Source organism: Gallus gallus, chromosome 5 (assembly GCF_016699485.2).
Source record: "Gallus gallus isolate bGalGal1 chromosome 5, bGalGal1.mat.broiler.GRCg7b, whole genome shotgun sequence".
In the NCBI taxonomy this organism is placed as follows: Eukaryota; Metazoa; Chordata; class Aves; order Galliformes; family Phasianidae; genus Gallus; species Gallus gallus.
This window is the reverse complement of record NC_052536.1, coordinates 20,006,245-20,022,782: the sequence shown is the minus strand read 5'-3', so window position 1 is coordinate 20,022,782 and position 16,538 is coordinate 20,006,245. Positions and strand designations below refer to the sequence as shown.

At 34.9% G+C, this 16,538-nt stretch overlaps 1 protein-coding gene and 1 long non-coding RNA gene across 25 annotated transcripts in view; one reads left to right on the top strand and one right to left on the bottom strand.

The window, feature by feature from the left end:
• LRRC4C (leucine rich repeat containing 4C) overlaps positions 1-16,538 on the top strand; it is a 494,470-nt gene that overhangs the window by 468,869 nt on the left and 9,063 nt on the right. For 22 of the 24 annotated variants that reach the window (XM_046942083.1, XM_040701395.2, XM_046942065.1 and 19 more), the window contains one exon: positions 1-16,538. This exon is cut by the window's left edge. The gene's annotated coding sequence lies outside the window, so the exon portion shown is untranslated. The other 2 variants (XM_046942068.1, XM_046942067.1) reach the window with 2 other exon arrangements.
• Positions 1,960-16,538, bottom strand: part of LOC121110964 — a 344,431-nt gene continuing 329,852 nt past the window's right edge. The window contains exon 5 of the long non-coding RNA XR_005860160.2: positions 1,960-3,787. This is a non-coding gene — a long non-coding RNA (uncharacterized LOC121110964). The remainder of the gene's footprint in view (positions 3,788-16,538) is intronic.

Genomic DNA, 16,538 nt, shown 5'->3' with positions numbered 1-16,538 from the left:
ACCAAAAGCAAAAATATTTTATTGAATGCAAATAATTGCAGAATTGAATTTATTGCCAAATATACGTGTATGTATGTATATATATCTGTTTGTATGTATGTATGTATTAGCATGTCTTGATAGAAGGAATTAGTGATGGTAGAATATTCTTTAGATGGAAAAATAAAAAGAATAACTCCTTTCCACATATTATTAACATATCAAGAAATTGAGGCTAGGTTTAGAATGGACAGCTGTATGCAAATTAAGTTTTACCAAACCATGCACTTTCTGCACAGACCCAACTGATTTTTGACATTTTTCTCATCCAGACTGCATAGTGTCAGTGCGCACTGTCTTGGGCTATCCATCATCTTCACATCATTAATATCTTCATTGTCTTTTCTAAGATCTGATCACTGACTGGAATCTGAAACAGCATTTCTGTAAAAGTGAAGCTTCACACTGTAGTCAGGCTGATTGTATCTTTCTGCATGATGATTCTACAAAATTTCTAAGTGTGGCTTATTTTCTAAAACAATTTCATCTCAGTAGCTGTTCAGGAAGCTTATTGAAACTACGTACATAATTTAGATGGAAGAGTTCAACTACTGTCTAATTTATTGGTAATTGTTTGGAGTCAGCATGAAGTTTTTACTTCCTTTTCTTGATCTATGACTTCAGTAGTTTGCTGTAGAAGAGATCTTCAGCAAGAACCTAAATCTGTTTCACGTCAGTTTGCAATGGTCTCCTACTGTTATAAAAAGAGCTGCCAGTTTGATAATGATTCTCTACTTTTTCTGAGTTTTAATCAGTGTGGCTAAGGTCCCTCACTATTTGACGGCTAGGAGATTTAAATGCTCCATTTTAACTTAGAAACACATACACACACACACACACCAAAAAACAAAAAACAAAAAAAAAAGAAAAGCAACAAAACTTATATCTCTTTTGTTTAGTGATGATTGAGACATTCAAATTTGATTACTACAACAATGACCGATTCTCTTGCTCTTATTAATTCCATCATATAAAACTGCCTTTTTGTTGTTCCTTCTGTTCCATTGTGGGGTTTTTTGTGCAATATTCATCTCAAATCTAGTCTAATGTGAACTCTCAGTATGTGTTATTATTTTGAGCAATAATTGTTGATGATGTATTTGAATGTCTACAGCTTTTCGTGCCAAAGAGTGCTGGAGCAACCCAGGCTCATTCCAAAATACTCGCTGATGTACAAAATGGTTCTTTGGTTACAGAATAGTTACTTCTGCAGCTACTGCCATGACACATCTGCAGCTCTTATGATGTCTGTTTGCTTGCTCCCAAGCAAAATACAGCTACTTTTATATGATATGCTTGAAAACTGATTGAAAACACAACCTACTAACTTAAAAAATGCAGGATGTTTTTAGGTAAGATTTAAATGCAAGAGCATATCAATAATTGAAATCAACTGCTTTTTAAGCACAGAAACTGAAAAGTGCAAGAAAAATAAGTGCTTAGGTTCCATGGAAACTACAACAAAGAGCACAATAACACTATTTGATACTGTGTTGTAGTATAGAACTTGCTCTATTTTCAACATAGTCACTGTCATTAGCTATGCATTTTTGACAGCAATGAACAAGAGCCTGCATGCTGTACTTACAGAAAGCTACACCACTGCAGAAGTGATCCACTGCTGAAACACACTACCCGCCTTACTGTGCTTAAATACACTGTTTGGTCTCCATAAACATTTAGCAAGTGTCAATAAATGTTAATTTGTGCCATTTTTCCAGACAGGAACTTGGTTACCTTTGCTTTATACTCGTTTCCATGTCAGAGGCCTTTTTGTCAGACTTTCTCTCTGCTGCCATTTGTCACATGGCAATATAATATAACAGAATACTGATGGGAATGTTCAACCTCTACTGCCATACCACCATCAACCTTTGATGTTGTGGGCCAACCTAATAAAATAGGAGGCATTATTTTCAGAGCAGCCTGCATATGATGTTTATTTATATCCCTGGTTCCTCACGTTTAGAAAATACCTCTATAATAAATAAACAACTCTCATTTTGAAAATGTAGCATAAGAAAAAAGAAGTCATCACACATAATTCCAACAAATACCTGGTAGAGGACAATCTTAGCGTGGGGATGAACTTCCTGTCTCTAAAATAGAGTAAGCTAGATTCAACAGATGATAATTTTAAATGAACACTTAAATACAGCAGGATTTTCTTAAAAAACAAACAAACAAACAAACAAAAAAAAAACCTCAGGCAGTTCAATTTAGGAATCTTTTTTGTATAAAGTACAAACATCTTGAACATTCTTTTCCTTTTTTTTCTGAAGTATTATACATACTTTTCCCCTGAACTTGATGTTATTCTTCCAATAAATTCATCAAACATTTCTCACTGTGCATATTCAAGACCAATTGGTATGGAGCTTTTGAATTAATTGTTAAAAAAGCAGTTGCATTTAACACCCCTTCAAAATAAACAAAAACCTCTAGGAGGTATCTTGCCCTGGAAGAACAATTTGCTTCCTATACTCATTTTGATCACATGCTGTGTATTATATAACCACCTCTGCCACAAAAGGAACAATTGATTGCCTATTGCTTTTATGAATATGTCCAAAACAAACAAGAAAGACTTCTAACATGGACTAGAAATTACTGTACCTTTCAGCCTCATAGCCTCTCCTGGCAGATATAATTGTAGATGTCCAGAAGAAAGTTATTTTTGGAAAATGGAAAAATTATGTCAGTATAGAAAAATGCTTCCCCCATACTGGTGTTATGCATTTCTTGGAATCAGCTATTTGGGCAACTGAGCACCAGTAGCTGCAGCTATGTTGTGAGTAATCCTCAGTAGACCTTCACTTCCATGAACCTAACTAACCACTTTCTAAACATATTTGAGTTTTGTAACATCCTGTGCCAAGGTATTTCTTAATTTGATCATGTATAGCATGAAAAAGTACATCTGTTTATCTTATACCTGCTAATAAATTCATTCAGTGCCCCTTAGTTCTTATGTGGAAAAAAATAAACAAACATGCTAATTCTCCTTCTTCAATCTGTTTGGTAGTTTTTCATGCTTCTTCATTGACCCTCTTCAAAATGAAATAATTATCTAACTCATCTTTCTTCATTATCAATCACTGCCACCATCATTGCTCCCTTATCTTTTCTAGGAACTTTTCTAGACCTCCAGGGTTCTTAAGATGGAGCAATGTGAGAATGAAATAATAATCCAGGTGAGGGTTTAATGTGGATTCATACAGTGAAACAACAGTACTTTCTGTTTTCTGTGTACCTCTGAGTAATAATTAAGCATCTTTGCCTTTTTGATTGCTGTCAAGCTGCGTGGTTCAAGCTCATGTTTTCAAAGAACTGCCCACTTTGACATAAAGAATATCTCCCGAATAACAAAATATCATTTGGAGTCTGCTCTGTGTGCATTTAATTAGGGCAATTCCTTCCCCATGGGCATCACTCTGCATACTACAGTTAGTTTATGTATATTCATAATTCAAGGTGTCTACTGATTAATGTTGGTTTCTATAAAGTGGCTGTGTGACCCAAAGGAGCTGCATGCATTAAATCCCAGCAACTCATTTTGTGTGGGCTGCTGAACAGACAGACATTAGCTGAAAATGACTCCTGCTCTCTGTTCACCTGGGCTAATTTCAAACTAATGTCCTAGGAGTGAAATGCTCTGTATCTTGTTACAAGTCTCTGGAGCTTACCCAGTCAAATCCATTTGTGATTCACAACTTATCTTGAAAGATTTGTTCTGCTTCTTATAGACCTGGAAGAAAAAAAAAAAAGAGAGACTTACGTATTTTTTCATCAGAATTCTAAAGGAAAACAAATTAAAAATTGTCACCAATCCTTGTGTCAAGGAAAATAAATATTATTTACAGATACAAAGGTGTCAAGTGATATAATATTAAAATAAAGAGTAATTTGATCTTCCTTTGGTGGAAACCTTGTTGACAGCTGAATGCCCTGGGTGTTATTCAAGTCTCTGAGCACAGCACAGAAGTAGACATAAGACTTTGAAATGATTTCTGTTCTCTGGATGAGGTAAAGAAGCACTGTCTGACCTGAATTTGTGATGAATGTTGCTTATCAATGTTAGCATCTCTTTTCAGACACTAAATAAAGCTGCAAGAAGTAGCACGTGGTTAAATTCTCAAAGGTGCATTGGAATGTTCTGCCACTTTCTGTCCTGTGCATTCAGGCAACATTGCTTTAATTGTAAAAAGTAGGATCAAACAGCTTTTATAAATTCAAAGAATTTATAAATTCAAAGCTCTGTCTCAGAATAATATATTACCACTGTTTAACATGTAAGTATCTCTAAAAATACATTATACATTGCTCCTTCTTTATCTCTTTATCTACTTTTAAAGAGCTGCACTAGATACCATTCTCCAGAGTAGGTAGTTCACTGTGTAACACAAATACTGTACAGCCTGCTCACTGAGATCACATTGCCTGCCTTTCTGGTGTTAATCATTGCAGTAATCAAATATCTCACAATACTTAAGTTGCATCTGTTGCAGGGAAATACTACCTTTTTCCACTTTACAAACATTAATCAAAAGCAGTGTAAAATATCATGGAACGTGAGTATGCCCTGAGAATGCTGCTGTGACTAAGCCAAAAGCTTCTGAAATCACCACTACCATGGGATGACTGTCCTCCAGTTTGGGTTCAAAGCTGAGCATACATCTTGGTAAAACACGAATGGATCAACTAACTTGATCTTACTGACTAGTTGTCCTTCAGCAACCTTCAGCAAAGTTGAAGCTTTAAGCTGATGACAATGCTGTTCTTGCAGAAGTTGGTGCAAGTTCCACTGGTAACTTAAATCAGAATTGAGAGTGAAATCAGAATTGACAAATGATACTACAGGTTAAACCACAAAGATCAGATCAAGGATATCGTTCAGTTTTACAAATGTGTAGGTGAGTGATCAGTCTTCTCAGCCATGAAAGTTTTCTGTAAAGTCCTAAGCCTCTGCAGGGTGAATGCAGAAATCTTTCTGTGTGAGGACAGGCTTGTATTTTACTCTTCAGTATCTTCTATAAAATGATTTTTTTTTCCTCACAATTTTAAAAATAATTTTGTATTTCCTATACTCAACATCACCCCTCAGATTAGTAGGATCTGTTACATCGGGTGCAAAGTACATTTGAAAATTGCATAAGAGAAGACAAATTCAAGGAGAGAGGAAAACATTAAGAAACAGCTGATCTCAAAATTTGAAAAAGTAATATACGTATTAAGGTGGAAGCCATGGTATTTTCTTTTATTGTATCAGAATTACCTGTTTGTAATCAACCATTCCCTAAATGAATGAGTTACACTGGGGTAAACAGGGACTAGGATAATTCATTCCAAGCCTTCTATATAGTAACTGCTTCATAATTAGTGGAGAAAAATAGAATAAAATGGACCCAGTCTAATACTTTTGAGAAGTGGCAATAAAACTTTTTTGTTAATGTTTTCATTGGTTTTGCAAGGAGTGAACAGGTCCCTTCCTATGTGCACAGGCTTCACTGTGGTGATGAAGTTAGAGGCCATCTCATGGTGTAGCAGAGAAGGAGGCACCTGGCATTGGCAGCTACTGGGGACATGTGATGGAGAACTGCATTGTGAACAAAACCTGCCAGCTTATTCTGCTTCCTATGCCCAAGTAAGAGTTTATTAACTTAATTGAGCTATAAAGTCTAACCATAATTTCTGTCTATCTGGGAGAGAAAGAAGCCCTGCACAAAAAAAAAAAAAAAAAAAAAAAAAAAAAAAAAAAAATTGAATTCCTTTTATAGCTGGCGTCTTTCAGACAGTGTTACGAGTTATCGCAAGGATGCCAAAAGTGAAATTTGAAGTGTAAGCAGAAGTCTGAGAATTCATTCTGTATTAACCCAGTGGCTTTAAGTACTTAGGTTTTTTCAACACTATCAAAAATATCTTTCCTTTCAGCTGCTTGCATCCATGGGTGATCAGTGTCCCTGTACTCAGGCTTCAGGGGGTGGGAGACTACTTAATATTTTGAACTGCATTCACTGCTGTTCATCAGAGGTTATTTTAATGGGTGTTAAAACTAGGAGACTGTAACAGTATGCTGTTTCATTACTCAGTTATGTTGATTTTATAGTAGTAGATAAAATAGTCTGTAGTTTTTTAATTTTTTTTCTTTTTTCCTTTTTATTAAAAAAAAAAAATCACAGTGTCCCACAAAAGGGAAAAGTTTGTCAGAAAATAAACATCCTTTAATTCCAGCTTGTCCTCAGGTATCAAAGGGGCTGGCAGCCACTGAGCTTAGATACTTAGAGTGATGCCCAATTCAGTGCAATAAATCCAGTCACATTCAACATACAAACTGTCACAATTATAGATTCGAAAATACTGCACTATCCCATTCATTTAGTCATATTTGAATAGACTCTCACAAGCGCCCTTAAGAAAGTTTATTAAAGCAACAGCTTATAGATTCTTTTGGATTGCTGGTGATAAATTCGTTGTCTGCAAACCATGTAAGGTTAACCAGGAACACGAATAAAACATCTAATTACAATTGAGTTAAATTATGGAATAATTATATAGAATTATAAATATAGAATAGATTTCTAAGTTTCCTGGGGAAGCACTTGGTATATCCAAGTGCTCAGGTCACTCAATAGGTGTTCTTATGCAGGAGGGAAGAGAGGCTTAGCCCATCAGCAGATTCCAGAAGCCAGTGATGTCTTCCTGGCTTGTTTGCAATAGTACCTTTCCCCTAAATTCCTTCTCTCTTTTTGCCATTTTTATAATATCTTGTCTTTCAAGTGAAACTTGAGTGACTCTAGTAAAACATACCTTTGTTTTGCAAATTTTACTCAGGGAACTTTTTTTTTTTTTTTTTTTTTGTCAGAAAAGTGGAAAACTGATGGTTCAGGAAAACAAGATAGTGTATCAGTTGCAGTAGTGTCATCAAGTCTTCATCACTGCAGGATGATCATGAGATTTGTCCACGAGACAAACTCTTCTTCACACTCTATGTTGTTTTTCTCTTAGAGTCAGCATACCAGGCTGTCCGAGTCTTTGTTAACACCTAGGGTCACAGGTCACATTGCTTAGGACGTTATCATGGAATGGAGTATCCATGACATTCCACCCTGGACATTTACCTTCTCTCAAGATGTGTACTTTTTAATAAGTTACCTCTGGTAAATTTTCCACATAATCCACTTTGAGACTACAGGCACTCAAGTTTGATAATATTTAGAAGAAACTGGAGAGGTCACATGCCATCTTGTTATTAGGGCTAGAGCTCGAGGGGCTCTCAGCCTTCTCACTATTTGTGGGGCAAGATGACTGACTCATAGTCATAGTATTCAGCAAGACTGCATTATCAGTCCTGAGCAAGGCCTTAGGTGTAATGAACTGACCAAAGGAAGAGGCTGGGGGCAAGGAGTAGTATACCATCGTACATGGCCTCAAATATACATACTGAATTTTATAGGTGGTAATGCAGAGATTCTAACATAGACCTCAGGATCCCTATAAATTGTTATGGCCAGAAAGTGTTTATTGGCAATGAGGCTTTACAAACAAACTGAAGCTTGGGAGGTGAAATGGAGTGGAGAGTAAGTCAGCGACCACACAGCATTTATTCTTCTTATTAATTAATTGTTAATTTTTTAAATTAAATTATTCTTCTTAAAGACAATGTTAAGTTCCTTTACACTGTGAATATAGAGAGGTATTTGTATGCATATATGAATATATGCACACAAATGCATATGTGACTATATACGGCAGTCTATTTTAAGATTAGTGAAATAATTTGATAACTCTCACATTCCTCTGTTACACAGTCTTTTAGTAAATTAGATACGGTACAATTAAACACTGAAATCTGTTTGTATAGCTAAAAGTAAACAAAATGCTGGCATAGTGATCATTAACCTTACTTTCACTTCAGATTTAAATAAGTATATGTTTTTTAAGGGAAAGCTTGCCTGCTTTATGAATCCCTAGGAAAGTCTGTTTATTTCACAAATATACGACAAAAGCATATAGTTCCAGAGCTGTTTGAGTCAGTTATATTTGTAATCAATTCTAAGAAGGCCAACTTACTGTTTCTATGGTACATATGGCAGATGCCTTAACTAATAGTTATTGGAGCTAATCACTATTTATCATTGAAGTTTCATTGGGGCTTGTGCTTTGGAGAGTAAACAGTGGGTTTTGTTTTGCAGTTCATGGAAGTCAGTCTTGTTTGTTCGTTAATCGTTATGGCAATACAATATTAAAGCTGTCCCATGAGTGGCATATATTTTTCAGCATGTCATGCTCTTTTAGAGCATCTGTTGCTCTTTCTGAGGTATCCTAATATATTCTGTTTTGAAATCATAGATAAGGTGGGAACAATTCTTATGGGAAATCAAAGGATTTATATCACTAAAGAACAATAGCATACTTGACACTGCAGGAAATTCCTTCTCAGGAAGGATTTGGACTTCATTATCCAAGCCCTGAGCCACTGCATGTATGATTGACTAAGATGTTAGAACCAATTCCATTGCTGATAGCAATTTCATTTGCCTCAAGAATATAGGTAAGTTTTAGCTGAGATTCTGACCTCAAACATATTGTGAATAAATTGTATGTTCTTTCTCTGGCTTTTGATATATATTTTAACATTTCTTACAGAACTTAATTGATAATAATGTGTTTGCAGAGAGAAAAGATGGCTGGGAATTGTCAAGCTCTTTTGTTTTAAACTTTCTCTAAGGCAGCATATTCATCTCTGTTTTGCAGTGTAGTTCCGACATCACTGTACGTCTCACTCTGTTACCTAAAGTACATATTGCCTTTGTTATGTGGAGATCTCCCATACAGACCTAGCTTAAAGAGGTGTCTACCCTGTCATACCCATTTGGATCATGAGTGTGCTTTTGAAGCCAGTCTCTTAGTGTCAGTTTCTGAATAAACTCAAAGCATGATCTCCAGGAGTAAACTAATAACTGCAGCTGCTAATGAATGCTCAGTCTCTGGGACAAGGCTAGAGATAGTCCAAAGTGAATCCCATTTGTAATGTCATTGTGGATGCTATGTCTTTGGATCAAATGTTTTGCTCTACAGAGTCTACTTCTGCTAGCACACCTTGAAAACCCTAAGGAGATCACACTCAATGGGGCATTAATAAAAGCTAAGAAGATTTTTAAATCATAAAAAAAATATTCCAGTATGCACAATACTTGTGACACTGAAAATCCCAAGCTTCCTTTAAAGATAACAGCCACTAGTGAAACCATATTGACAAAAGCAGTATCATAAAATATTTTTAAACATTAAGAAGTGAACCCACTCTAAGTTTTGTCTGAATCTGGCCTTGCAAATTGAAGTCAGCGTATAACAGGAAGCAGGGAGATGCCAACTTGTACCCCATCTTCACAGGATACAATGGTATCACCTCCCAGTTTCCCCTATCAAGCTAGAGTTATTTGCTCTCAGGCCAAGTCTTCAGCCAATTAACACTCTTGAGCACTCCCTTTCGAAGGCAAACAGAAATGCTTTCAAATGTAAAATTGTCCACAAAGTGATGTTGGGAGTCTCATGTTGATTTGAGATGGTCCTTACCAGTCTCAGACACATGGTTGTGGAAACTTCAAATATGATTTCAGATTGTAGCAGGCAAAGCTGTTTCAGAACAAGTAGAAAAGTATTAATTGCACTAATAAGGATGCATCCAGAACAAGTGTACATAGCTGCTGACTTACGAGCAGATAAAGATGAGCAAATAATTACTGGGAGAACAGAGAACTTACTTTGTGGACTAGAAGAGCCTTAAAAAAAAAAAAAAAAGAGAGAGAGAGAGAGAGAGAGAAGGGAGGTGATTAGTGTAACTGTGACTATCTCAGAATAAACATCCGAGAGAAAACAAGTGTCTTGAACCGAAGGACATGCTCAGTACAAAAATAAATGGAGATAAACAGCCTATGGATGAGTTTAGTCAATAAGGTTGTTGGAAAGGTGCTTTCTTGCACTTGGAAAATAGAAATAGAGAAAACAATATAGCCAATTTAAACATAAATCTTAAGTTATTTATGAATGGTAAGCTACAAGAAATTCATCTGTCTAAGCAGGAAACAAAGTTAAAGGATTATGAAGACCTTCAGTTTTGCAACTTGCATCTTCTTACTCTAGTGGATAAGGACAGACTTTGATGGCTAAAATAGATGATCTTACTGGTCTTTCCAACTGTAATGATCGTATGACTCAGCAACACAGAAGTCTAGGGATTCCCTTGTGAATATGTTTGTGAATTGTTTTGTTAGTTGTTTTTCTTGTTTATTTGGTTGATTGCTTTTTGCCACATGTTTTAACCATGGGTAGTACATTCCCTTCTTTTTCTTTCTTTCTTTTTCTTTTTGTTGTTGTTGTTGTTGTTGCTGTTTTGTTTTATTTTACCATTCTATTAAGATGACCTTTGAAAATTTCATTATTTTGTTTCTAGTGCAGAATGCACAACAGATTGACTATTTCAGGTAATTAAAAATTGAAAAATGTCAGCTAGGCAGGTGATTAGGTAAAGTTTGCCCTGAAATTGTAATGGAGTCTTGTACAGTGATTATTCCCATTTGAATTCTTTTCCATTAGAAATATGTGATTTTTTTTTCTAATTTAAAAAATCACACAAATGCCTTTTGACATTCAACAATCAAGGAAGTTATATTATTCTTACTAAGCAGAACAGTCTCCAAGAGTTTCAAGCTGACTGTCAAGGACTTTGTGCCTGCAAAATGAAGTGCAGCTTTTGAACATGTGTTCTCGCATTCAGTAATACAATACAAAAACATACCCAGCTTTACATCTCATTGATTTTATGCTACTTATGCCCTTGTGAAGGTTTTGTTTTGTTTTGTTTTTCACTTGCATAAAGTGGTGATGGAATAAAAAAAAATAATTATTACTTGCAAAGGACTCTTCATTGCGAGTATCTTTTTTTTTCCACCTTGAAGGAGATATCTGGTTCAAAGGTATGTGCAAGGCAGAACCAAGGAAATTTTTTCTGTATTTCAGTTATAACTACTAGAGTATAGTCATTATTTCCATTTATATTAAACCTTGTAATTTTAAGCACTTTTTAAGATCAAGCACTGAGCTCTCTAAATTTCTGTAATAAACAAAATGAATGATTTCCACAGCTGAATGCAGGGAAATAAATTTCTAAAGCATATGAAGGAAATGATAGCAATAGTGGAACAGAAACAGACTTTAGCCTATCTGTTTCTATGTAAAGAGGTACCTATTGATTGTGTTTTCTAATCATTGATTATTTTGCTTATAATTAGTGTTACAGAAATAAGAAGATCATAATAGCTGTTATTTTGCTGCAGTTTTCAGGAATAAAAAATATTTTTTATTGCTGTTTTCTAGAGTAATGACCTTACAGTGAGTGAAATAACACACAGTAATTGGTTTCAAGGATGAGTTTCCAATCATTACTACCTATTGATTTGGCATTGCAGGCAGTTTAAGTATACTGGACATTAAATATTACCTACACTTAGAATTTATTTAGTTCAAATGACTTCTGGAGATGCTTGCTTATTCATTATTTCTACTCACTTTGATGTTCACTATGCAGAGCTTTGTACACTTCATTTTAAACGCAGTGGGGAAACACCTAAGACTCTTCTAGCACAAAAGATATCCGATGTTTACAACTTCACTTGTGCAGGGGGAAGATTGCAGTCTCTTTCTTTAATCTCATAAAACTATCTAAACAATGCTTCTATCCTGTCTCAGCATATGTGTGGATATATGCTTCTAATTCATCACAAAAATACCTAGTGTTTGAAGATATTAGTTGATGTCTATCATCATTCATAGAGGGAAATCCAAAGCAAAAGCTGCCTCTTGCCACCACTAGATATCAGTGCAAACATAATTTCCAGTAGTTTCTAAATGCAGAGATGCAAGATATAAACCAATCTGTAAGCTGATGTGTAACAAGTTTAATGCTTTTTATCTGATACTTGAAGAGGAAAATGTATTTTTTATAGAAAAAGAAAAAAGTGACTTTCACCTTTCCAGAAACAAAGCAATGAAGAATATCATAGTAAGTATAGCAGTCAACAGTTTAGTACAGTTTTGCTTCAGAACTATAAAGAAAAATAGTGATGTTGGAGACTAAAGTGAATGATTTCAAGATACCTAAAGCCATCAAGTTTTAATTTTAGCATAATCATGAAATCAGGCTGCAAATTCAGTGAAAAATTTTTGTTGTTACTCCTCATAAAATAGCTCATACAGTTTATCAAGAAACTTCATTCTACATTCACAAACATAAGCACGAGGGAGTGGCTCAGTCTGTTAAGTGCCATCGTTTCAACTTCTTCCAGCTGATTACAGTGACTTCAACAACTCCTAGAGCAGAAGAGGAAACCAAAATTCGTAAGGCAAGACAAGGCTAAATAATCTTCTTACTTTCTTATCGCTTTCCCTTTCAAGATTTCAAGAACTTAAATTGCTCTTGAAATTGTTCTTTCAGCAGCACCCTTTTATTCTCATGTTCTGCTTTATAAAAAAACAAACAAACAAACAAAAAACATTGGAATGAAAATGCATTTAATAATCATGTCAAAAAATATGACCTTCACTTCTTCAATTTTGCATGTCTTTTTCTATCTGTAAATCATATTTTTTGGCACTCCTACATAAATTAATAGTTATGATTTTATTTTTATTATTTTTTACTATTCCTTCATTGTAAGAAAACAAGCAAAATTGCATTATATAAAGAATTTAAATTAGACTTGTTCTTTTTGTACTAATGCAAAGATTGCTATTCAGGACAGACAGTTTTTTAAAGTGTTTTTAAGCTACCCAGTTTATAGAGGAAATTTATCAAGGAGATAAAAAAGTGTTTCAGAACTCTAGATTTCAGGTTCTATCAAAATGATTAGGCATCTGAAAATTAACCTATATATAATTTATATATATTTATATATATATATATCTAATATGCTATTATTGAGGTGAAGAAAACAAAGTTGTGGTATTAAGAATTTAAAAAGTATGGAGATAAAAATGTAAACTGTAACAGAAACAGAAAAAGAGAATCTCCTCACTTTTATGTGTAGATCTTTTTTCTGTTTCAGTCTGCGATCCTTTTTGTGCCGTGACTGTATGGATTTGGATCAAGTGCCCACCCACGCCTTCATTAGTTGATTATCAGCTATAGAAACTTTGGCATGACTGGCCTTATAGAGAAAAAGCTTGATTAGCTCTTGGTTTTGGACAATGCTGCTGAATGTCTTTGTGCTTTGCTATAATGCAAAATGTGTTATAAAGTCTTGCTCTTACTGCAAGAGTTGTCTTCAGGATTAAATGCATGGAATGGTGAATGACCACTCTTACTGTACATTTTCCGACTAGACTAACATTTGCATGAAGCCCAGCTTTCTGTTTACATTACATATATTCTCAGGGTTCCTTAGAGAGCAATCCTAATCTTCCTTAGCTTCTTCAACTCAGGTAAGATATATTCCAAATGTACCTACATTGTTTTCTTACCACATTCTATAGCATTTAGCCATTTCTCTTCTCAGCCTTGAATCCCTGAGTTTTTCCCACATTGCAACAATTCTATCACCAGCGTACCATGAATTCTACAAGTTCTGTTTGTTTCAACAAAGCCTGCTACTGATTTCTGATCATAAGCCACTTGACTTTCCCACTTTGTGTTCCAAGAGCAATTTTAGTGACGACAATCTAAAAAATGAGAGAAGTGGAGTTTAAGTACCTTTAAAAGGTACTCAATTAAAAAGGAAAATTAAGAAAAATATACTGGATTAATACAATTAAAGAGAGTAAATATATTCCACATACAACCCAGAGGTAGCAGATTTTTCGTATTGCCACAATAATACAATTACTTTGCTAATTATTTTAAATCTTTCTGTTGAGTACAGTAGAATACAATACATTAGAACTATGTGGAACAAAAAACAAAACAGAACAAAAAAAAACAATTGGAGGAAAAGTATTCTCCAGAAGCTAGGGAACAATTGTTGAACAATATATGCTTTATCACAAGAATCTACAAGGATATCAGACTGATTTTTTTGTGCTAACTGTTTTAAGATGTTTTCAGTTGAAAACATTTTATATAAGAAGTATTCATTGAGGTCTCTATGCCTGGACATGCAGCTAAATATTAAGCTGTTCCAGTTGTCAGTCATCTCTCTTGCATCAGCAGTCTACTCATTTTTTCATCAAAGATAGTATCACATCTCTTGAGCATTCTTTTCTGTTTTCTAAAAGACTGGCCATGTGCCTGAGAGGCTTTCTCTGGTTTATAAAATAATGTAGAGAGCAATGGGAAAGTGTCAGAACCATCTGGAAGTTCTCACTCTTGGAAAGGGTGAGGAGTCATTGAGGGGCAGAAGTAAGGCTATCAGGAGTGAAACTGCTGCTAGGGGAGGAAACAACTGAAAGAAAGAGCTGACGATGCTCAAGTACTATCCATAGTAAAATTCTGTTCTCATATAAGCGATGTTATAGTGTGACATTTTACTGCCTTCACTGTGCAGATCTCTGAGTAGTTGAGGGAATCAGAGATACTGCATTTTACAGTTTTTCTTTTCCCTTCATACAAACAATTGAACAAAGTCACTAGTAACCCATAGTACTTAAGCAATAGAAAGCTTAAACCCTTTAAATCCACAATCTTTAAATCCACAATAAAGATGATACATGTTTACATTTTTTAAAAGGTGTTACTGATTCTGTAAGCACCGTCAAAAACTCTGCATTGGTACTGCACAGTAATGTGGTACTGCAAAAACTTTGCATTTTGAGCATGCTAATATGCCACTTTTACTAGGTACCTGTAATGGAAAATGCATGGATTTCTGATGGTTACTGCTGTACCTAACTTCTACTCTGCCTCTTTCCAGATCGCAGCATACACAAAGGAACCTACTTAGATTCAGTTCTACAGTAAGCTGATTTATTTTTTTTCTTTCAGATCCATTTAACCCAGATTCTTATGGATCTTACTGCACTAGGATAGTACCTATCATACTGGTAACCACTGGAAAGTTTGCATGGTTGGTATGTTATCCTTGTTTCTTTCTCTTTGACCTGCATGGCTAGATTTCTCTGTATGATTTTCAAAATTCAGTAGCTCTCAATTTATTTTCTTGATTCACATAAAGAAAGCAAGCTTTATTATTATCTATTCATGATGTTTCTAGCTGTAATTCATCCTAGCTTTGGAGTTCCCGTATCCATGTTAATTTGCTATGCTGGCAAGCATATAGCCCCCTTAAATCCAGGTTTACAAACCATTTATTAGAATAATTCATAATTAATTGAGTTTCTAATGTGCCTTTTGGGCACAGCGCCCCCGGATGCACAGCATTAAACATTCTATTAAAGTGTGGCCTGATCAACTGATTAATAGATTTTTATTTTTATAGGAACCTTTTGCATATGTGAGTGTAATTATATTCTGTCACTTTCAGGAAAAAATGGAGTTATTCAGGCAGATGAATGCCTTTGTCTTGTTAATTAATTAATTTAATGTTGTGTGAAAAGGCCAGATTTACAGTTCTGCAGAAGCAAGTTCTCTTTATTCACAGCATTGAACTGACCCCTCCAGTTTCCCATAACTCCCTTCTCCTTATCAGATTGCTCCAATCTGAAGCAGATTCAGTTTAGAGGTATGAATTTACTGTAGAATGCTGAATTGTCTTGAATGTAACTGTTGAAATTCACGTAACTAACATTATTATTTTCAAGCTTTTTTCTTCATTCCAAAATCTTCTTATTTTATACAGTCTACAAACAATATGGAATATTTTCCATATCCCAATATGGACATTCTGTTTATACTTTTCAGTGCACATAGGATATAAAAGAGTGTGTGAACTCTACCTGTCTTGTAGGGAATGAGATTGAACAAATCTCTCCTAATATCTATTTGCTGAAAAGGTGGGTTTATTTTTACAAAATCTCTGACGGTGTATTTACTTGCATTTCTAGGACAGAGCTCCCTGGAATCTTCCAATATTTATACGCTAGATGTAGTAGGGACAAGTACATCTGTCAATATTCCTAGAATACCTTCTACCTTTAAATATGTTTCTAGTTGTAAAGCATGAGTACCTAGAAGAAAAAGCACTTAATACTTTAAAAGTGAAAAACAAAACAAAACAAAAAACAACACCTTTGATACTTCTGAAAGTACTTATTTTTATAAGTATTTAATGCTTCCTGAAATTTTCATTACTACATCTTGTGGCATACCTTAGCTTTTTGTTGTAATCAGCTCCTCTTCCAACAATGGATTTTGTTATTGGCTTGAAACACTCCCTAAATTCTATTTCTGTATGTTTGAGACTGATTACTGATGCTATGTAGTTCTTCACCAACTTCTTTTCTCTTTCTAGGACTCTGTTGAATAGGAATGCATATGTGTAAAGCTGGTATTGGTATTTAGGTTTCACAGTTTCAGTCCTGCTGGAGATCTATAAGGAATCCCATCTCAG